Source organism: Lagenorhynchus albirostris, chromosome 17 (genome assembly GCF_949774975.1).
Source record: "Lagenorhynchus albirostris chromosome 17, mLagAlb1.1, whole genome shotgun sequence".
Taxonomy (NCBI): Eukaryota; Metazoa; Chordata; class Mammalia; order Artiodactyla; family Delphinidae; genus Lagenorhynchus; species Lagenorhynchus albirostris.
This window is the reverse complement of record NC_083111.1, coordinates 51949526-51972330: the sequence shown is the minus strand read 5'-3', so window position 1 is coordinate 51972330 and position 22805 is coordinate 51949526. Positions and strand designations below refer to the sequence as shown.

The 22805-nt window shown below is 36.3% G+C and overlaps 1 long non-coding RNA gene across 1 annotated transcript in view; it reads right to left on the bottom strand.

Moving 5' to 3' along the window:
- Positions 1–860: 860 nt before the first annotated feature.
- LOC132507863 (uncharacterized) overlaps positions 861–22805 on the bottom strand; it is a 122693-nt gene continuing 100748 nt past the window's right edge. The window contains exon 5 of the long non-coding RNA XR_009536343.1: positions 861–1090. This is a non-coding gene — a long non-coding RNA (uncharacterized LOC132507863). The remainder of the gene's footprint in view (positions 1091–22805) is intronic.

The window sequence follows — 22805 nt, the reverse complement described above, 5'->3', positions numbered from 1 at the left end:
CAGAGATGTGAGTGCTGATTGTTGCAAGCCCCTACCCACTTCTCCATCACAGTCAGATTTCCAGGGGTGAAGCCTCACAGATTGCCCTGCAATCCCATGAAATAAAACCAGAGTGGGAGTTTCCCTGGAGTGACCCACAATGCTGGGGAGGCAGGATGTCTACCCTGGGCTCTCATGTCCCTCTGGAGGAACCATAGGCTTAGGGGAGACTTCTTAGTGTGGTGCTATACCAGCCTGGAGAAGGGGCAATGTCATTAGTGTGGAGTTACTCCTTTTACACTTCTAATACAGTGTCTTGGTTGCTGTGGTACAAGGGGCGCTTCAGCCTCACCCCTGTGTTCTAGAATTTTCTCAGGTTATCTTGTCTGTGAACAGTTGTTAGTTACTGTCCTTGTGAGAAGGAAGCAAAGTCAGGAATGAGTTGTGTTGCCATATTGGTAATGTCACTCCTCTCTCAGGATCGTTGGACATGAGGCTTAGTCACCTAGCATTAAGTCACATTTACAAGCTGATGCCTCATAAAGAAGAGTGATTGACGTCCTATTGTGGAAAAAAGTCCATGAATGAGAGGTCAGACAACCTGGGGCTTATTTAGGGCTCTGTATTATTTGAATTTATTTGGCTCCAGTCTTCTAGCAAGTTTTTATTAGATTAAGTTTATAGGTGTTCCAACTCTAATATTCTTGGGTTTTTCTTAGTAAACATCAAAATGTCCACAATACAAGAGCAGTTGATATTTTCATGCAAATCTTTTATAATTCGAAAAATAAATGTACAAATTATCAGATTAAATTTTATTCAGCATGATCTTAATTCTACGTATGTATTATTTTCATATTTAACTTTTAAAATTGGCCATCTACTTATATAGAAGTTTTTCTTAAATATAATTTGTTATTGACTAGCTCTTTATTCAACCTGGTTTATTTTTTGGATATTACAGACTTGACCTGAGCATGAGCTACCACAAATACTTCATGAAAATTGGTGAAATTTACATTTATTTCTCGGTAAAAATAAAGTAGACAAATAGTATCACCATAGATTCATCACGACGTTGTCCAAGTCACTTTATATTCCAATCAGGAGTCTGTCCAAGAATAAACAGGGATCAGTATTAGAGTATATTCATTCTACCTAAGGAAATACACAATATTTCCAGAGCACTTAGAAAATTTAATCCCCAAAGCTTGAAATTTACAAATATATCCTGATGTGCTTATCATAGATTGCACCATTAATCTAGCTTTAATCCCTGAAAAATATTAAACACTTAAACACCACTTAGTGGAAAAAAATCATTAAAATGGAATTGAAGTTCACATTGTTATTTGGAGAGTCTTGTATTTATCATGTCCTAAAAAAGTTTCAAGAAGACTATAACAAAAATACAAATATTGGCATGGGGCACACCACTTCTTTGCCTGCTTTTAAACAGATGTCTGTGACGAAGTTAATTGACATGAAAGAGAACATTAATAATACCAAATTCTCAAAGAGCATAAAACATAGATCTCTAGTGAAGTGATTTATCAGTTGACGAGCTTTCTCGCTTACCAGTGACCACTCCAGGGAAGACAGCAACACTGGCACATCACTGACTGCACCGCCTCCATAATACGTTTTCATTCCAAACACGAACAGTTGTATCTGGGAAATATTCATAACATGCCCAAGAAGTCTTTTTTTTAAACAGATATTACAAATTTATGGGTCAGTTCCATAGCAGGGAAATGCTTAAAAGAATTATGAATAGATATTATATTTATAAAGAATTTAATAACATGGGGGGAGAGTTCCCTGGTGGCCTAGTGGTTAGGATTTGGTGCTTTCACTGCCATGGCCCAGGTTTAATCCCTGCTCGGGGAACTGACATCCCACAAGCCACGTGACGTAGCAAAAAAAAAAAAAAAGGGAAAATGTCATGATATCATGTCAGTGAAAAAGCATAATACAAAGCTGTATATATAGTGTAATGTCCACCATATATAACATCTATAAATATGAATACTAAAAGTACTAAAGGGAAGTTTATTAAAAGGAAATGTACTAAAAGATCATTCACAGTTACATCTTAGTGTGACCTTTATTAGGTTCTTAATACTTCGCTATACTTTTCAAAGTATCTTTAATATTCATAGAAAGGAAAGGTGGGTAAGTATACAATACCAAATTTAAAAGTCTTTATCATGCTGAAAATTTCTAGCCATGATGATTAAAAGTAAAAGCAAAACCATTTAAAGGAGGAAAAAGAGTACTTCCATGCTCAATTTAGATAAATGAGACAGAATCAAATTCAAGTTAGAAAAATAATTTTTTTTAATTCAACCTTTAGCTAACCAGAGAAAAGTCTCTTTACTCAAAATGCTTTTCTTCACTAATAATAATCAACAAAAGACAAGAGTCATTGTCTATGCTCAGAATTGGAGTTTCAGTTTTTTCCTTTTTCTGTACCTCATGTTTCTTCCTACAGATTCCTACAACTCAGTGTTTTTCATGTTATTGAAGCTTGTGTCATCCTGCTGAGAAGCATTTGAGGCTATGTTGTAACCAGGTTTATTATGAGACACCAAAACATTGTTGTTAGGTAGAGTCAGGCACCTATGTTCACATCCTCCATTCAGCACTGAGTGCTACCCAGTTTCTTAACTTTTCCTATCTCAGTTTCCTCACCTATGGAATGGGCATTATAACCTCAGAGGGTTTTAAGATGACTAAAGTGATAATTCTCATAAAGCTGCTAATACCCCTCGCATTTCCCCAAACCTTAGTCTTCCCCATCTTATCTCATGCCAGTTCAGTCCTTTCATTGGCTTGGCCCAAGTCCTTGAAGTCATCCTAATCCCTCCTTTCTCCACACCCCACATTCAATCTGTCAGCAAATTCTGCTGTCTCTACCTTCAGAATAAATTCAGGCTCTGACCACTTCTCACCATCTGCACTACCACCAGCTTGGTGCCAGCCGTCATCTCGCTCCTGCACCAATGCAATGGTCTCCTAACTTTCACCCTTGCTCCCCACAATCTGTTCTATGGAAATCACGCTGTAAGCCGCACCATGTCACGCCTTTCCCAAAACCCTTCACTGGCTGTTCATCTTGCTCAGAGGAAAAAGTAAATTCTCAACCAAGACCTGGAAGGTCTAACAAAAGCTGGTCCTTAACCCCTACTGCTCTCCCCTGTGCCACTCATCTCCAGAACAAAAGGCAAGGCTTGCTTTAGGACATCTGCACCTGCCGTTCCTTCTGCATGGCTCATTCCTCCCCTAGGCATTTATATTGTTTGCTCCCATACCCTCTTCAAACCTTCATTCACATATAATCTTTTCAACAAGGCTTTTCATATTCAAAATTGTAAATCCTCCCTTAGGACTCCCCATCCCATTTCCTGACTCTTTCTCTCTTCAACTTGTATCATTTTCTCATTTACTGTATAAATTGTTGCTTATGCTATTTAGAATATCACTCTATGAAGGCAAGAATTTGATATATAAATGGGCCTTTAACAATGCCTCATACCTAGTAGTTAAACTTTTATGAATGAATGAATACGTGGATGAATGAATGAGTACATGCCCTTAGGACAATGCCTAGAGATAGCAAGTACTCTATACATTTTAACTATTCTCATGTTCTGTGAGAATATCTTAGAATTGTGAAATCATAAAGTTAGAAAGAACTTAAACCATTTATTTAATCTACATTTTTGAAAGGTGATCATTTGATCTTTAAGTAATCTCTTTCTCAATAAGCCATTTGCTACCAAAGAGCACCCAGTTTCTTTTTTTCTATTTGTTAGCCAGTGACAGGCTGTAATGTGTCTCCTGGTTATATTCTGGTTATATTTATCTGGTTATCTGGTTATATATACTCTGGTTATATTCTGCAGCTACTCTAAGCGTGCCCATCTTCTACATGAGGGAGCATTCTGAATATCTGAAAGTAGTTAGAATGTCCCATTTAAGTCTTTTTCTCATAAATATTGTAAGCTCGTACACATCTTCCATTACACCCAGAAGTGAGCACAGAGGTGGCTACACCAGTATATTTCCATTATTGCAAACCAACCATTAATATTTTATCCAGTGTCATCACACCATTAGCTTATGTTGAACTGGTTGTGGTTTAAGATGGCCAGATGATGTTTATAATTTGTGTATTTTTCCCGACATTAGCTCCGTTTAAAGTTCTCTTCCATTCCATTCTATACATTTCCCACAAATACAGAACAATCTTCATTGAGATCCTGTCCTCTTAAGTTTAGAAATTAAATAGCGTAGTATTACAGTGGTAATGCTATAAACTCTCAGGCTATGAAAGAAAAATAATAAATTTTACCATCTATAATCAGAAACACTTGTTATATATTTAAAACATCACACAGGTAACTTCCATAAATTATCTTTTTCCACCACACTGTCTTCTGCTAAAATTTTCAGAATTTGTGGTAAAAAGGATCCCATCTTCCGTGAAACATCTTCCCACACCCTCTCAGGAACTCTACACTCTAAACACACCTCATCGGTCTCACTGTGGTAAACCTGTCCTTCTGTCTACCACCAAAGCAGGATCTCAAGAACACATACAACTACAAAAAGACTCCTCACAAAGATTGTGTGATTAAATGATTCTCATGATGTGAACTGAAAATGTTGAGTAGAAACCTTGATTTCATAAATTGCTTTCTTGTGCTATGATTTCTGTAACCTCATTGTTCAACTCCTTTGTTTATCATTAAAAGCATGCTCATAGCATGATATCTAATAATACCAACAGTGGAATTAGATAACTTTAGTAGGATGCATTTTGAACTCCTTACAAGACACATTATAAATGTATTTATGAGTTGAAGAATAAATAGATAAATTCAAGCAGTTAAAAAGTGTTTAATAGCAGAACAAACAGCTTATTCCCTGTACTAAAATGCTTTTCATTTTATCATAACCCTCCCAAAGTCAGCTCTCAACATAGCTAAGGAGAAACAGACTTTATTCTACTCTGAAGATTCAATACACATGTTTAGGTACAAGACAAATTAGTAGCCAGGAAGATGACAAAGCTTACACACCCAGAAGCAGAACCATGTATGTTGCCATCAAAAGAGATTTGCTGAATAGATTTTACGCCTCTCACAGAGTTTACACCTAATTATCCAAACCGGATATGAGAGACATGCATACATGCATATGGCCCAGCAGATAATGAAATGTTAATCAAAATATTTTTCATTTTCATTTAAAGGATTTTGGCTAAGAGAAGTTCCCTAGATTTAGCAAGTAAATATAGGATGACCAGTTAAATATGAATTTCAGATAAACAATGAATAATTTTTTAGTTTACATGTCTCCAATAGTGCATAAGACATACACACACCAAAAAATTATTCATTATTTATCTGAAATTCAAATTTAAATGTGTGTCCTCTATTTTATCTGTCAGCCTTAGGCTAAGATCAAAGTAACATGACTGTGATTGGAGTCACATCAATGTAAAGGTGTGTAAATAAAGTTTCGGTCCAGGCAACAAAATACAAAATGGGCTGCATGCCAAAGCTAGGGGCCAGACAGAGGGCAGAACTCACAAATTAAAAAATCACAAAAACTGGTTCCACTCTTCTTGGGCCATTCAGTGAGATCAAGAATATAAAAAGGGGGCTTCCCTGGTAGCGCAGTGGTTGAGAATCCGCCTGCCGATGCAGGGGACACGGGTTCGTGCCCCGGTCCGGGAAGATCCCACATGCCGCGGAGCGGCTGGGCCCGTGAGCCATGGCCGCTGAGCCTGCGCGTCCGGAGCCTGTGCGTCCGGAGCCTGTGCTCCGCAACGGGAGAGGCCACAACAGTGAGAGGCCCGTGTACCGCAAAAAAAAAAAAAAAAGAATATAAAAAGGGGTCACAGCGTTCAGAGAAAGAGATATTGTGGGGGACTTTTCTATGGAAAAAGTTGGGCTTGAGCCCTACCTCCACTTCCCCAGGGGAAAGGAGAGGAGTTTGTAGCCCCTCATCTCAGTGCAAGTAAGGGGTTCAGCCAGAGCCCTTGGAGGGCCTAATTCTCTCCATAGTTGGGGGATTCCATGGACTAATAAAGTGGCCTATTTCAGGACAATAAAGAGAGGACATGGCTAGGTTGGCAAAGGAATTATACTTCTACTAGCAAAAGTCAAGGAATGTTTGATTCCCATGGACCAAATTGTGGGCCTGTGGGGAAAGAGGTGCTCTGGAGCACAAGAGAACTTGGGTGCAGCACCAAGTTGGAAGATCACTGAACACTAGGGCTGAGGGCAGAAGGAAGACATTATTCACGCCATGACAGCTGCCACTACAAAGGGCTACTCAGTGGTCTTTAAAGCACCCACAGGAGAAAGTATCAGCTACAACCACCTGCCAAATTAGAGAAGCCAGCGTATGAAGATCTCAGTCCCCAGCCAGGAAAGAACTTCCCTTTTCTATTTCCCTTTCTTCCCTACTCCCTTTTCAACCACGGCATGGTCAAAAACTATAGTTTGATGAGTCCGAGTTCAGGAAAGTTACCGATAAGTTTCTCTTTCTTCTCTCCAAATGCCCAGCCTACCATCTACAGGTCTCAGCCTCTTACTCTGGATTAAAAATCAAAATGCTAATTAATATCTTGGATATTGATTATCCAAGATATTAATGGATTATTTGAAAACTTCTGCACCGTGACTGTGTCATATCTCTTAAAGTAATTGCATACTGTAATAATGGGCATAAACACTTTGAGGTCTGCTAAGTTTTAATCTGATAGAGAAAAGTTTTCTCCAACTAAGTAAATTATAAAGGAGCAGTGGGAGACAAAACTAAAACTGCTTAGATTATATCCAGTGATTCAGGTGGTTCATATGGTAATATTGGGACAGAGATGAAAATGCCCTTTCTATGAGAACCAGGTCGGCTGAAACAGCTTTCAGGATAACTCCATCTGTGTCTACCTGTCCACCACGTTGAGTCACCAAGAAAAACACTACCAGCTACTGTACTGGCGGCTTTTGCCAGGCTGCCCTTCTTTTGCTGGCCAAACATAGAGCTGGCGTCAATTTCAGAAGCACCATTTTATGCATTTAAAAGCATATCAATGAACACTTATTTTTACTCCTGATACTCAGCAACAATGTGAAGAGACTGTACATAAGAATATTTCTAAATTTGTCTGAGATTTTTCAGAACTAAAGGTTTGCCTTTGAGTCACTTTTCTCTCCAAAGACTTCATTTAGGTTTTTCCCCCCTACTTTTTTATGCCAGTTTCACCCAACTCTTGAGGATTCCTAGATTCCTTTCTTCAAGAAAAGGAACAAATGTTCGACAGATTAACCTCCAAACACTGAGAACAAGAAAGACATATAAACGTATCTGGAATCAGTAACAAAATCTATTGCAATCATGTATAACACACGAAAGTCCTGACACAGCCAAAACACGATGCTAGCCAAACACCGCACAATGCTGAAGGCAGCAGTCGAGTTTGAAAATAAAAATAGTAGGTACTATCAGCATAGACAGAATACACAAATTCCTGTAATATAATTATCTTACTGGGAATGCAAGAAAAAGCCAAAAGTAGTGACCTGATCTATTACATGCATCTATCTTCTACAATTTGCAAATGTCCAAAATGGATAGAAGCAGCTATTCTGTTGTATTTTCTTTGTTATTTTCTTTTATAATAAAAAGAATAATGTCACATTTGGGGGAAAAAAGGGCAAGAGGTACTTTTTAACAAAAGTAAAATTATATATAATATCTTGTGAGTCCCTCAGTGTAATTCAGATTGATATATCTAGAAGTATTACTTTGGTTTTTCTAATTTTTCATCTTTTACTGAGATATAATTGACATACAACATTGTACTAGTTTTAGGTGTACAACAATGTTTTTTTGTTTGTTTTGTTGTTGTTGTTGTTGGGGGTAGGAGTTTATTAATTAATTTATTTTTGCTGTGTTGGATCTTCGTTTCTGTGCCTTGTTCCAACAACCCAGTAACCCATAAGAACAATGATCGGGCCAATCGTCCTTGCTTAGCTCTGCTCGTGGAGCTGATTTTTATCATCTTCAACAGTCCAGATGCATTCAGTTAGTTGAATTACTGCTGCCTTCTCTCAAGAAAACCTTGTAGGTATTGGTCCTCTCCATCGCTTACCTTTGTTCTTCCAGAGTGAAGTACTCAAATAGCACACATCACAATGAGAAAATGCCAGAGGCTGGGGCGGGATGGGAATTCTGACCTCTATTATTCTCTGGTGTGACCTTACTGTCACTTTCTGATGTAACTCTGGGCAAGGTCCCTAATCTCCCTGTGGTTGAATTTTCTTGCGTGAAAAATGGGAATAATAATAGTATCTACCTCACAGGGCTATTGTAATGATTAAATGAGCTGCTATGTATGTGTAACACTTAGAATATGAGTGTCTCCCACATAAAGCACCATATATTTGCAAGCTATAACTACAATTTCATTCCATTTAATTCCTGCCCCCTGAAATGATTCCTAGTTTATAGTTTCTTGCTGTATATGTTTTGTATAACTTAACTCTATATTACCTTCAAGGGTGGCATAGAACCTGGTTATTAAATTTCCTTCTAATGTAACACAGCGGTAAAAGAAGTTTTTTCTCATTGAGCCTGGTAGAGTGGTAAGGGTTTCGTGTGGTGGTCAGCTATTGCAGTCTAAGTACATGGGCTCTGAGACCATATAGATATGAGCTCAACTCCCAGTTCCAAGTTACTAGCCCACTGACTTTGACCCAGTCACTAGATCTCTCTGATTCTAGTTATTTTCATCCTTTCTCAGAGGTTACTCTAAGAGTTGAATAAAACAAAGAAGATAATATAACTGAAGTGATTCTAACATATATTACTTGTTAAATAGATGTTAGGTGTCTCTTTTCCATTTCCCTTCATCTTTAAAACATCACTCTTGAATCTTCACATTTATTTGTTTGAAATATATATAAAATGTATTAAATGATAGCCATTAATCCAGGCACTGAGATAGAAGTTCTCACAGTCTGATAAGAGATTAAACAACTAATTATAGTGTAGTGTAAAATGTGCCTTAGAGTTCAACTAATTCTTAGTGAAAAAATGAACAAATGGTTAAGTGAAAAGCTTAACCTATATTGTGTAACTCTTTCTGGAGATTTCAACTTAAAGTTATCACTTATCCTATATTGGCAAAGACTAAAAATTCTAGTTCATATATATGTTAGCACAATATGCCTAATGTATGTCTGTGGCTAGAATAGAGAAGAGTAAGATCTGGGAGATAGAAAATGGAGTATGTAGACCTTGAAGAGTAGAATGACATCATGGTTTTTGTGCCTCAAAAAAAAAGTGTTTCAAAGTAGAAAAATCTTCAGTAATTTGTTTTTATAAACACCCAGTTCCACATTGGCAGTGTATTCAAACAGTTCCATGAGAAAATGCCATTAGCACAAAATATAAGACTTCTAAATATCCTTTGACTGTTTCCTTTTCCAAGTTTCCAATAAGAACTTAATTGTGAGATAAGGCAAAAGCACAAAATTTTTCCAATTTCAGAAAAATAAATAGACATCATTGAAGTTAAATCTAAAAATATATTCACCTATCATCATCCATCTTTACTTAGAAAACAATAGTTGCCTATCCAAACAGAGAACTTGATTGATCCTAGGTTCTCAAAACACACATGAATGGTTTTGGACAGATGTTTCATCAATGACAAATTGGCCGTGAGGGAAATACGACCACCTTGGAAAAAAGCCACATATCCAAATTCTTTTAGTTTCAGCAGCACTCGTTTCAAACTATTTTCTAATCTTAAATTTCTAAGTAAACTTCTGTAAAAATAAATATTAAAGAACTCTTTTAAAATCAGATTTAAATAAATCCTATAAAGGCTAAGATTACGGTTTTAAGTGACCCACTAATCAACTCTCCAATTTTTATGGCAATAATATTATTGGCAAGAGTTTGCAAAGTGGTTGATGGCATCAACCACAGAGCTCTGTTTATAAATACATATTATCACATTAGGGGCACACTGTTTTGATTTTTAGAGCATTCCATTTACGTTCCAACCTTGAACTGATCTGATTAATACTTTTTCTTCTAATCTGATCTACAATACTTAATGATTGTATTTCATTTATGACAACATTCAGTGGGAACAGAGAAAGTATTTCATTTAAAATTAAAGACTAAATATCTAAGATTAGCACTGTTAACACCAAAAGCTGTGAAATTATCTCTTAGACATTCTCCAGAAGTACTGTGGAGGAAAGATCTGTAGTAGCTTTATATAGTGTTTTCAAGAGGCAGCAAGACGAATCCAGGAATTTCATAGCGAGGTAAATCAATAATTACTGAGATGTTTCTCCTGAATTAATGTTAAATGTGTTCTCGTATCATGGTATTAGACCCTCACAAATACATTCACATGCAAACACCACCACCACATATAATGAGGGCTCATTACACTATGAACTTGTTCTCAATCTACCATCATCTTTTTTGGTGTTGCTTTATTATTTCTTTTTATTGTATATTTTACAGCTCCATTATTATTATCTTGAGATCTGTTTTAATGGCATGTTCAAGAAATCACTGGACCAAAGCTTAAATGCAAAGGGCAAATGCAGAAACAACAAAATATGTGTAAGATTCTCTTGACCTCATAAAAGTGGATCTATGGATGTGTTTTCACATACAGACATAAACGCACATATGCACACACACACACACACATTGTTTTCTTGGGTCAACAGTTCATAATTCAAATACTAAGGAAGATCTAGCAATTCCTGGAGAGTCAGCCATTGTTTGACTTTAAAATTTGTATATTTAATACTTCTTATAGAATATTCTTATGGGGGAGAGGGGATGAGTTGTGATAATCAGGTTTCAGCCTCCCTACTACCATCACTGTTTCAGCAACCTCAGAGCACTGCAGAAATGACTCCCCTTACTAAATTCTGGCCCAGGCCACCCAAGCTCTCTCTCCACCTGCTGCAGGAGATCAGAATGCCTAAGACCTTATATCTAAGAACACTAAAAGAGTCAAAGCTAGCAAGATCCATAGACATAATCAAGTCCAACGCTTCTCACTATTTTCTAGAAAGTGACCCTGAGCTTCCCTCCTCTTCACCAGGCTAACACCTGCTCATCCTTCACATCTTTCTCTGGCGTCTCCTCCTCCAGAAATCCTTCCCTGATTGGCAAGTACTTTTCCTGTGAGATCACTTTGAATTCTTGGTACATCTCTGTCCCTTCCTCAGGGAAATAATATTGAGTAGTCCAGATTTCAACTGCTCCCTCATCCCCATAGTTGAATCACATTTCATCAAAAAAAAAAAAAAATCACTGTGCAAATTGGTTTATATCACACACTCCACCATTAACAACTTAAAAATTGTGCTTGGGCATCTATCTTCTTCAAAGTCACCTTTTTTTTTTTTTTTTTTTACCAGTCTCCTGGTAGCACCCTTGCCTCCAGGATTCTTTAGTATCCCTTATGCAGAACAATTGCACTGTCAAGCATACCAGAAGCATTTCAGTGTTGAAGAAAACAAGACCATGGAAATAACAGTATCTGCCTCCTCCAGAGGCAGTTTATCCAGTCTGGTGTTTCCCGATTTTGCTCTTTGAAATCTTTCCCTATCTGACGAAATAAAAGTAACATCAGGATGTTTCAGTTCTTTGCTCTGGAGCTCTACCAATGTGATTTAGCTACCCTTTATGTTTCTACTTTGTCTTCCATCCTGCGTTTCTCCAGCAAATGGTTTCTTCACCGATACTGTCTATATGACTTGTCTCTGCCTCATGCTTGCTTGCTTATTTGTAGTTTCTTCTGCCCTCATAACTTCAGCCTCTACGTTAGATAATCATGACCTCTCTGACTTTTCAATTTATGCTCCCAATACTGCCTACTTCAAATATTTAAACTAAAAAAGCTGGTCTCCCAGGTCATCTTTTAAATCTGGTCCTATCGTAGCTCATTGGACAATGGATTGTCCATTATGGATTGGACAGATGGATTGATTGCCTCATATGGATTGACTGCCCTTTGTTCAAGGCCTAGCCCTGGTTGTCCAATCATGTGTCGCTTTGATTATCCCATGGTACAAAGATGATCATCCAGACTCACTCCTTCTGCAGCCATTGCTGCTAGCTTAGTTGTCCTTAAATTGGGCCAGAGGGAAGCAACTATTATGACTGTTGTGAATTATGCCAATTGCAGTTCCTTCTTTCCTATTGCAATAGGTAGGTGGTGCCCAACCCATATCCCCCTTTATGATCCAGTGCACCCACCTCCCTGGTCCCATGAGTGTGGCTGTTAAAGGCTTACAGCAGCCTCTGCCTTTTCCAAGAAACTGTCCTCAGCTGACGGGAGCTGCCTCACCCCACAGATTACTGCCTTTTCCCCGCTTGTTCACCTTTCTTATCCTGCTTTACTTTACTTCCACTCTTACAGATTTTTTCTGAAGAGCACTCCCTGAAAAAAATCTGCATTTGAATTCTTGTCTCAGGCTCTGCGTCTAAGGAACGTAACCTCAAACCTGTTACATAAATTAAGATCCCTTTGTATTGGAAATAAATAATTCTGCCCACAACTTATGATAGTAATAACTTTGCATTTATGCCTTGAAATCCAGGATTCAGATTCTACTTTGATTTCAGACATGCTGTCATTTAAATGGAGATATAAAGCTGCATAATAAACCTGCTAAAATGATGTGCATGAGGTTGTGGTGAAATAAAATAAAATGAACTATGACAGGCTTCAGTTGTATTTGTATGGATCATACTTTTTTTAAGAATCAGATTTCAAGGACTCAAATTCCTTTTTATTCCGATATAATTGATATATAACATTATATTAGTTTCAGGTATACAACATAATGATTCTATAGTTGTGTATATTGTGATATGATCACCACAATAAGTCTAGTTAACATTCCTCATCACACAGTTACAAATTTTTTTCTTGTGATGAGAACTAAAGATTTATTCTCTTATCAACTTTCAAATATATAATATAATTTTATTAACTATAGTCACCATGCTGTACATTACATCCACAAATTAATTTTTATTATAAATGGAAGTTTGTACCTTTTGACTGTCTTCATCTATTTCACCCACCACCCAAACCCCCCACCTCTGGCAACCAGCAACAATCTGTTCTCTGTATCTGAGGTTTATTGTTTTGTTTTTTTTTTGACTCCACAAATAAGTGAGAACATATGGTATTTGTCTTTCTCTGACTTATTTCACCTGGCAGAATGCACTCAAGCTTCATCCGTGATGTTGTAAATAGCAAGATTTCCTTCTTTTAATGGGTAAATAACATTCCACTCAATTCCACATTTCCTTCATTTATTCATCCATTGATGGACACTTATATTGCATCCATGTCTTGGCTATTGTAAATAATGTTGCAGTGAATATGGGTGTGCACATATCTTTTTGAGTTAGTAGTATTTTTGATTCCTGTAGATAAATACCCAGAAGTTAATTGTTGGATGACATGGTAGTTTAATTTTTAATTTTTTGAGGAACCACTATACTGTTTTACATAGTGGCTACACCAAATTAACCTTCCCACCAAAAGTACACACCACCTCCTTGGCAACGCTTGTTATTTCTTGTCTTTTTCATAATCTTCAAACAGGTATAAGGTGATGCCCATTGTGGTTTTGATTTGCATTTCCCTGTTTATAAGTAACGTTGAGCACTGTTTCATGTACCTGTTGGCCATTTGTATGTCTTCTTTGGAAAAATGTCTAGTCAGATCCTCTGCCCATTTTTTAATTGGATTGTTATTTTGCCATTGAGTTGTGTATGTTTTTATATATTTTGAACATTAATCCATTATCAGATATATGGTTTGCAAGTATTTTCTCGCATTCAGTTGGTTGCCTTTCCATTTTGTTGATGGTTTCCATTGCTGTGCAGAGGTTTTTAGTTGGATGTAGTCCCACTTGTTTTTGTTTTTATTTCTTTGCATTTGATGTCAAATCCATAAATCATTGCTAAGACCTATGTCAGGGAGCTTACCATCTATGTTTTCTTCTAGAAGTTTTATGGTTTCAGGTATAACATTCAAATATTTAATCCATTTTGAGTTAAATTTTGTGTGTGGTATAAGATAGTGGTCCACTGTCATTCTTTTGCATGTGTTCCAGATTCCCCAACACCAGTTACTGAAAACTGTCATTTGTCCATTGTATAGTCTTGGCTCCTTTAAAGAAATTAATTGACCATATATACATCGGTTTATTTCTGGGCTCTCTTCTGTTCCATTAATCTATCTCTCTGTTTTTATGCCAATACCATACTGTTTTCATGATTATAGCTCTTGTAATATAGTTTGAAATTAGGTACTTTGTTGCCTCCAATTTGTTCTTCTTTCTCAAGATTGCTTTCAATTTGTCTTCCGTGGTTCCATACAAATTTTAGGATTGTTTGTTCTATTTCTGTGAAAAATTCCATTGGAATTTTGATAGAGATTGCATTGAATCTGTAGATTATTTTGGGTAGTATGCACATTTAATAATATTAATTCTTCCAATCCATGAATAAGGAATATATTTCAATTTATTTGTGTCTTCTTCAGTTCCTTTCAGTAAGGTCATATAGTTTTCAGTATACAGGTCTTTCACCTCCTTGGTTAAATTTATTTTTGTTTCAATTATAAATGAGATTGTTTTCTTAATTTCTGATAATTTATTATTGGTGTATAGAAACACAACAGTTTTTATATTGATTTTGTATCCTGAAACTTTACTAAATTTATTAATTCCAACAGTTTTTTTTGGTGGAGTCTTTTGGATTTTTGATATATATATAATAATATGTCATCTGCAACTAGTGAGTTTTATTTCTTCCTTTCCAATTTGGATTCCTTTTATACCTTTTCTTGCCTAATTGCTCTAAGACCTCCAATACTATGTTGAATAAAAATGGTGAGAGTGGGCATTCTTGTCTTGTCCCTGACCCTAAAGCTTTTAGCTTTATACCACTGAGTATGATGTTAGATGTGGGCTTGTCCCGTATGGCCTTTATTATGTTGAGGTATGTTCCCTCTATATCTACTTTGTTAGGAGTTATTATTATAAATCGATGTTGAATTTTGTCAAGTGCTTTTTCTGCATCTATTGAGATGATCATATGGTTTTAATCCTTCGTTTTGTTAATGTAATATATCACATTGACTTATTTGCAGATGTTGAACCATCCTTGTTTCCCTGGATAAAACCCATTTGATCATGATGTATGAGTCTTTTAATGTATTGTTGAATTTGGTTTGCTAATATTTTCTTGAAGATTTCTGCATCTATGTTCATCAGGGATATTGGACTGTACTTTTCTTTTCTGGTAGTGTCCTTGTCTAATTTTGGCATCAGGGTAATGCCAGCCTCATAAAATGAGTTTTGAAGTACTCCCTCTTATATTTTTTGGAATAGTTGGAGAGGATTGGTATTAATTTTTCTTTAAATGTTTTATAGAATTGACTAGTGAAGCCATCTGGTCTTGGACTTTTTGTTTGTTAGAGGTTTTGATTACTGATTGAATCTCCTTACTAGTAATCAGTCTGTTCTTTTTTTTTTTTTTCCCATGATTCAGTCTTGGTAGATTGTATGTTTCTAGGAATTTATCCACTTCTTCTTGGTTGTCCAACTTGTTGATGTGTAATTGTTCACAGTAGTCTCTTGTGATCCTTTGTATTTATCTGGTGTAGTAAGGTCTCCTCTTTCATTTCTAATTTTACATATTTGAGTCCTCTCTCTTATTCTTGGTGAGTCTAGCTAAAGGTTTGTCAATTTTGCTTACTTTTTCAAAATACCAGCTCAGTTTCATCTTTTCTTTTGTCTTTTTAGTCTCTTTCATTTATTTCTGCTCAGATCTTTATTTCCTTCCTTCTAATAATTTTGTAATTTGTTGTTCTTTTTCTAATTCCTTGAAGTGTAAAGTTAGGTTGTTTCATTTTTCTTAATCTTGATGTAGACATTAATCACTATAAATTTTCTGCTTAGAACTGCTTTTGCTGCATCCCATAAGCTTTGGTATGTTATTTTTTAAATTTCTCTTTTGATATTTTTTCATTGACCCATTTTACAGCATAACATATGATCTATCCTGTAGAATTCTTCATATGCACTTGAGAAGAATGTGTATGCTTTTGGATGAAATGTTCTGTGTATGTCTGTTAAGTCCATCCAGTCTTAAACATGTTAAGGCCAATCTTTACTTATTGATTCTCTCTCTGGATGATCTATTCATTGATGAAAGTGAGGTATTAAAGTCCCCTACTATTATCATATTGCCATCTATTTCTCCCTTTAGGCTGTTAATAGTTGGTTTATATATTTAGGTGCTTTTATATTGGATGCACAAATATTTACAAATGTTGTATCTTCTTGTTGGATTGACCTCTTTATCACTATATAATGACCTTCTTTGTTTCTTATTACAGTCTTTGTCTTAAAGTCTATTGCTTGATATAAGTACAGGCATACCTCATTTTATTGCACTTCACAGGTACTGTGGTGGGTTTTGTTGTTGTTGTTGTTGTTGTTTAACAAATTGAAGGTTTTTGTCAACCCTGCATCAAGCAAGTCTATCTGTGCCATTTTTCCAACAGCATTTTCTCACTTCATGTCTCTGTCACATTTTGGTAATTCTCAAAATATTTCAAACTATTATTATTATTATATTTGTTATGGTGATCTGTGATCAGTGGTCTTTGATGTTACTGTTGCAAAAAGATTATGACTTGCTGAAGGTTCAGATGATTAGAATTTTTATCAATAAAGTATTTTAAAATTAAGGTATGTACATTATTTAAATATAAGGAGATATATATATATATATATATAGCAAATTTAATAGACTATGGTATAGTGGGAACATAACCTTTAATATGCACTGGGAAACAAAAAAAATTGTGACTCACTTTATTGAGATAGTCATTTTACTGTAGTAGTCTGGAATCAAACCCACAGTATCTCCAAGGTATGCTTATATAGCTACTTCAGATTTTTAAAATTTCCATTTGCATGGAATATCTTTTTCATCCCTTCACTTTCAGTCTGTGTGTGGTGTGTCCTTTGATCTGAAACAAGTCTCTAGTAGGCAGCATATAGATGGGTCTTGTTGTTTTATCCATTTAGCCACTCTGTATCTTATAATTGAAGGATTTATTCCATTTACATTTAAAGTAATTATTGATAAGTATGTACTTATTGCCATTTTGTTAATTGATTTCTGGTTATTTTGTAATTTCTTTGCTCCTTTCTCCTTCTTTTGCTTGTTTTGTTTGTGATTTGATGTTCTATAGTGGTATGCTTAGATTTTTTTTTTCTCTTGTGTATATACTATAGGTTTTTGCATCGTGGTTACCATGAAGTTTACATAGAACAACTTATATCTATAACAATCTATTTTAAGTTGACAACAAATTTAATTTGAACATTTTTTAAAGCTCTGCATATTCTTCCCCCATAATTTATTTTTGATGTCACAATTTCCATTTTTAGCTTGTATATATATTAACAAATTATTGTGGTTTATGCTTATTTTTACTACTTTTGCCTTTTAACCTTCATACTAGCTTTATAAATAATTAACCCATCACCTTACAATATTAGACTATTCTGAATTACTACATATTTACCTTTACCAGTGAGATTAATACTTCCATATGTTTTCCTATTACCATCAGTGCCCTTTTACTTCAGCTTAAAGAATTTCCTTTAACATTTCTTGTAAAGGACAGTCTAGTGGTGATGAACTCCTTTAGCTTTTGTTTGTCTGGAAAACTTTCCTTCAATTCAGAAGGAAAAGTTTGCTGGATAAAGTATTCTTGGTTAGCAGCTTTTTTTTCTTTCAGTAGGTTGAATATATCATGCCAGTCCCTTCTAGCCTACAAAGTTCCTGATGAAAATTTTGCTGCTAGTCCTATAAAGCTTCCCTTATATGTGGCAAGTTGTTTTTCTCTTGTTGCTTTTATGATTCTCTTTGTCTTTAACTTTTTCCACTTTAATTATAATGTGTCTTGGTGTGGGTCTCTTTGGATTCATCTTTTTTTGGAACCTTTTTTCCTTCCCCAGTTTAGGATAGTTTTCAGCTATTGTTTCCTCAAAAATATTTTCTGTCCCTTTCTTCTCTCTCTTATACTTTGGGATCCCTATAATATGAATGTTGGTCCACTTGATGTTGTCCCATAAGTCCCTTAAGCAATTTTCCCTTTTTTAATCCATTTTTGTTGCTCTGATTATGTGATTTCCACTGCAGTATCTTTGAGTTCATTGATCCTTTCTTCTGCATCATCTACTTTGTTATTGAGCCCCTCTATTATATTTTCAGTTCAATCATTGTATTCTTCAGCTCTGTGACTTGACTTCTATTTAATATTTTCTTTTATTTTCTATCTCTCTGTAAAATTTATTTTATTTATTCAGTCTTCTGAGCTCAGTGAGTATCTTTATGACCATTATTTTGAACTCTGTCAGGTAAATCTCTTATCTCCATTTTATTAAGTTCTTTTACTGAGGTTCCATCTTTTTTTATTTGAACCATATTCCTCTGTTTCTTTATTTTCCTTGACCCTGTATGGGTTATGCATTTCTATGCATTAGATAAAATTGCCACCTCCCCCTGTCTTGAAGGAGTGGTCTCCTGTAGGAGATGAATATTATCATTCAACTCTGCCCTAGCTCTTAGGTCTCTCAAATCTTTGTGATTGTCCAAGCAGCCTATTTTATTTTTAGTGGATCCCAGTATTTGAGGTATGCCCAAATCCTGTCAGTGTCCAAAGGGCAGCATCTTAGTCAGCACCTAGATTCAGGCTGATTAGAAGCCAGGTCCTCAGGCAGCAACTTTTAAAATACAAAAATATACACCTTTCAAGGGAAGACTGGGATATGGACATTTCTGTCTCCTCTCTCTGTGCTGAGACCTGGGGTGATAGCCAGTTAAGAATTCCTTCTTACTTTGCCACCATAAACATTGAACCCATAAACATAAGCACGGCTGGCTACTAATGTCAGGCTTTCAAGGGATTATCCTCTGGGTGGCAGACACAAAAGCTGGGACACCAGACTTATACACAAGTTCCTTTCTTAAAGACACCAATGACCTGGGGTGGAGCAGAAGGGGAGTGCTAATATGGTGCCTGCCATCCTCCTCACTCTCTGAGGGGGTTATAATCAGACCCTAGATGTGTGTCTACTTAGAAGCCTACCCTTCAGGCCACAGCTATAAAGATAAGCTAGTAGGCCTCTTTCACAGAAAGACTGGACACCTTACTATATTGCTTCTCTGCTGTGCCCTGTGGGTGGTAGCTGGTTAAGATCTCTTTCTCCATTTGTTAGAGTCCTGTGGGACCCATAAGCCTAACCCCTACTAGTCACCAGAGCCAGATGATCTAGAGGTGTCCCCTGGGTGGCAGATGTTAAAATTCGGATGACAGATGAGTGTACAAGCTGCTTTCCAGGAGATAACAGCAACCTGACATAGGGCAGAAGGAGACCACAAAGATGGCATCTCTTGGCCTCTATTTTAGGAGAGTATTTAAGTAGGTCACTAGATGTTCGTTAAATTGGATGCTTGGTCCTCAGGCTGATGCTTTGAGATAAGCAAATAAGCCTTATTCACAGAAAGTCTGGGTGCTTTTCAGTTGGCTATCATCTCTGTGCTGGGCCTTGGGATGGATGAATCTATGCACGGGAGCCCTTTACGAACCGTTTCTCAGTTCTCTATAGCCTTGTGGTTCTCTTGGACCCATGACCCATTGGTTTTCAAAGCTAGAAGTTTTGGGGCTCATCTCTCAGGTGCAGATCTTAAAAGTTAGGGTGCCTGATGTGGGGTTCAAAACCTTTGTTCATCAGGGAGAAGCTCAGGGTTTTGAGTATCCTCCTGATTGTGGATCACTGTACCAGGGATGTGGTTTATGGTAAGATTGTGGCTCAGCCTGTCCTACCCACTTCAATATGGATTTGTTGGGGTTTTTTTCTCACTTCTTCAATTTATAGGAGTCACTCAGTTAGCTTTGGGGTTTTTAAAAAAATTTTATTTTATTTTGGACCACAGTTGATTTACAATGTTGTGTTAATTTCAGGTGTACAGCAAAGTAATTCAGTTATACACATATATATATATATATATATATATATATATATTCTTTTTCAAATTCTTTTCCATTTTAGGTTATTACACAATTTGAGCAGAGTTCCCTGTGCTATACAGTAGGTCCTTGTTTGTTATCTATTTTTTTCCAGGGGTGTGTATATTTTTATTAAATTGCCAATATCATTTTGAATATTTCTCAAAGAAATTCTCATTACTGTTTTACATCATTATTATTTGTGAATTTCCTCCCCTTTCCCATCAATTCTTTCCTTTTTATTTAAAAAATTTTTTTATTTTATATTGGAGTATAGTTGATTAACAATGTTGTGTTCGTTTCAGGCATACAGCAAAGTGATTCAGTTATACATATCCATGTATCTATTTTTTATCAAATTCTTTTCTCATTTAGGTTATTACAGAGTATTGAGCAGAGTTCCCTGTGCTATACAGTAGGTCCCTGTTGATAATCTATTTTAAATATAGCAGTGTGTACATGTCAATCCCAAACTCCCAATCTATCCCTCCCCGCCATCCTTGCCCTGGTAACCATAAGTTTGTTTTCTAAGTCTGTGAGTCTGTTTCTGTTTTGTAAATAAGTTCGTTTGTATCGTTTTTTAAAGATTATGCATGTAAGCAATATCATATAATATTTTTCTTTCTCTGTCTGGCTTACTACACTTAGTATGATCATCTTCAGGTCCATCCATGTTGCTGCAAATAGCATTATTGCATTCTTTTTTATGGCTGAGTAATATTCCATTGTATATATGTACTTTATCTGTTCATCAGTCAATGGACATTTAGATTGCTTCTGTGTCTTGACTATTGTAAACAGCACTGCAATGAACATTGGGGTGGATGTATCCTTTTGAACCATGTTATTCTCTGAATATATGCCCAGTAGTGGGATTGCTGGATCATATGGTAGCTCTATTTTTAGTTCTTTCAGGAACCTCCATACTGTTCTCTAACTTACATTCCCACCAACATTGTGGGAGGGTTCCCTTTACTCCACAGCCTCTCCAGCATTTATTGTTTGTAGGCTTTTTGATGATCGCCATTGTGACTGGTGTGAGGTGATATATCATTGTAGCTTTGACTTGCATTTCTCTAATAATTAGTGATGTTGAGCTTCTTTTCATGTGCCTCTTGGCCACCTGTATGTCTTCTTTGGAGGAATGTCTTTTTAGGTCTTCTGCCCATTTTTTGATTCGATTGTTTGGTTTTGTTTTTGTGTTTGTAATATTGATCTTCATGAGCTGTTTATAAATTTTGGAGATGAATCCCTTGTCAGTTGCATTGTTGCAAATATTTTCTCCCATTCTGTGGGTTGTCTTTTTACTTTGTTTATGTTTTCCTTTCCTGTGCAAAAGCTTTTGAGTTTAGTTAGGTCCCATTTGTTTGCTTTTATTTCCATTACTCTAGGAGATGGAGTGAAAAAGATATTGCTGCTATTTATGTCAAAGTGTGCTCTGCCTATGTTTTCCTCTAGGTGTTTTATAGTATCCAGTCTTACATTTAGGTCTTTAAACAATTTTAAGTTGGGTAGTTTGCTTTGAATTGGTTAAAGATTCCCTGTAATACTGAATTTCTTTTAGCTTAATCTGAAATATAAGAGGTCTAGCTTTTCCCAAGAAGATACCTTCCATTCTCTTCCAGTCTTTCTATACCCTAAGGATTATAGAGCTTACATTCTACATTTTGAGTCTCTCTACCTGGAGTCAGTCTTTAAGACAGATCTCCTCCACTTAAGAGATCACTTATGCATTTTATAAAGGAAAACCCTTTGTCAAATATTGTCATCAATGAAGTATAAATACACATCCAGTAAGGCAACACACCAGTCATCCAGATAAATGAGATACTCACATGGTGTGCTCTGATGTTGTTTACCTTATTATAGCTATTTGCCAAAAATTCTCCATCTCATTTCAATACAAAACAAAGAAAACTGTTTACCAAATACTCCTCTGTTGAATAAGAATAATTGGTTTACTGGCTCTCTATTCCATCTGCTTTCTAAAACGTTTCTGTGTGGCAGAGACTGAAAAACTAAAAATTGCTTTTCAAACTCCCTTGCAGTGAGGGTTCTAGACACCAGGCAGGGTTTACAAATGAGATCCACTCATGATGGAAGTGAAGTAGAGGCCGGTGATTTGCTGTAGTGCTGTCTTCTGTGGGCAACCACAGCCAAAGACTTTGGGTCTTTCTAAATTGGCACTCTAGTGCCTGGTTGCTGCCATAGAGATGCCCAGCAGCAGTTGTAAAGGTGTTGTGGTAGCCTTGTGATTCCTACCCCTTGATTGGGGTAGAAGGAACGGCTCCTCTGATTGGCAAGTTCCTCATTGTTACTGTGAGGGTCATTCCTGGAGGACCTGCCTAGAGTCTACTCCTTCCTTGTTTTGAATCCTTTTCTGATTCAAATAGCTAAAGTTTTGTTTCTTATAACTGTATTGTGACTGACAGTGTCTCAGAAAGAACAGTTTAGAAAAGTGTAGCTGAGGTGTATTTAAGTCAGAAAATTCCAATTATATGTTTGAAAGCATTTCCAAGAAACTCAGCCATTGAAGTTTAAATTTTGTTGTAGCTTCCAGCACTTGGTGGATGGGTGATAACTGATCAATCATGCTTGATAGGAAGTGTAGCAAGATGCAAAGAGCAGAGCCTTTGAAGTCAGACAG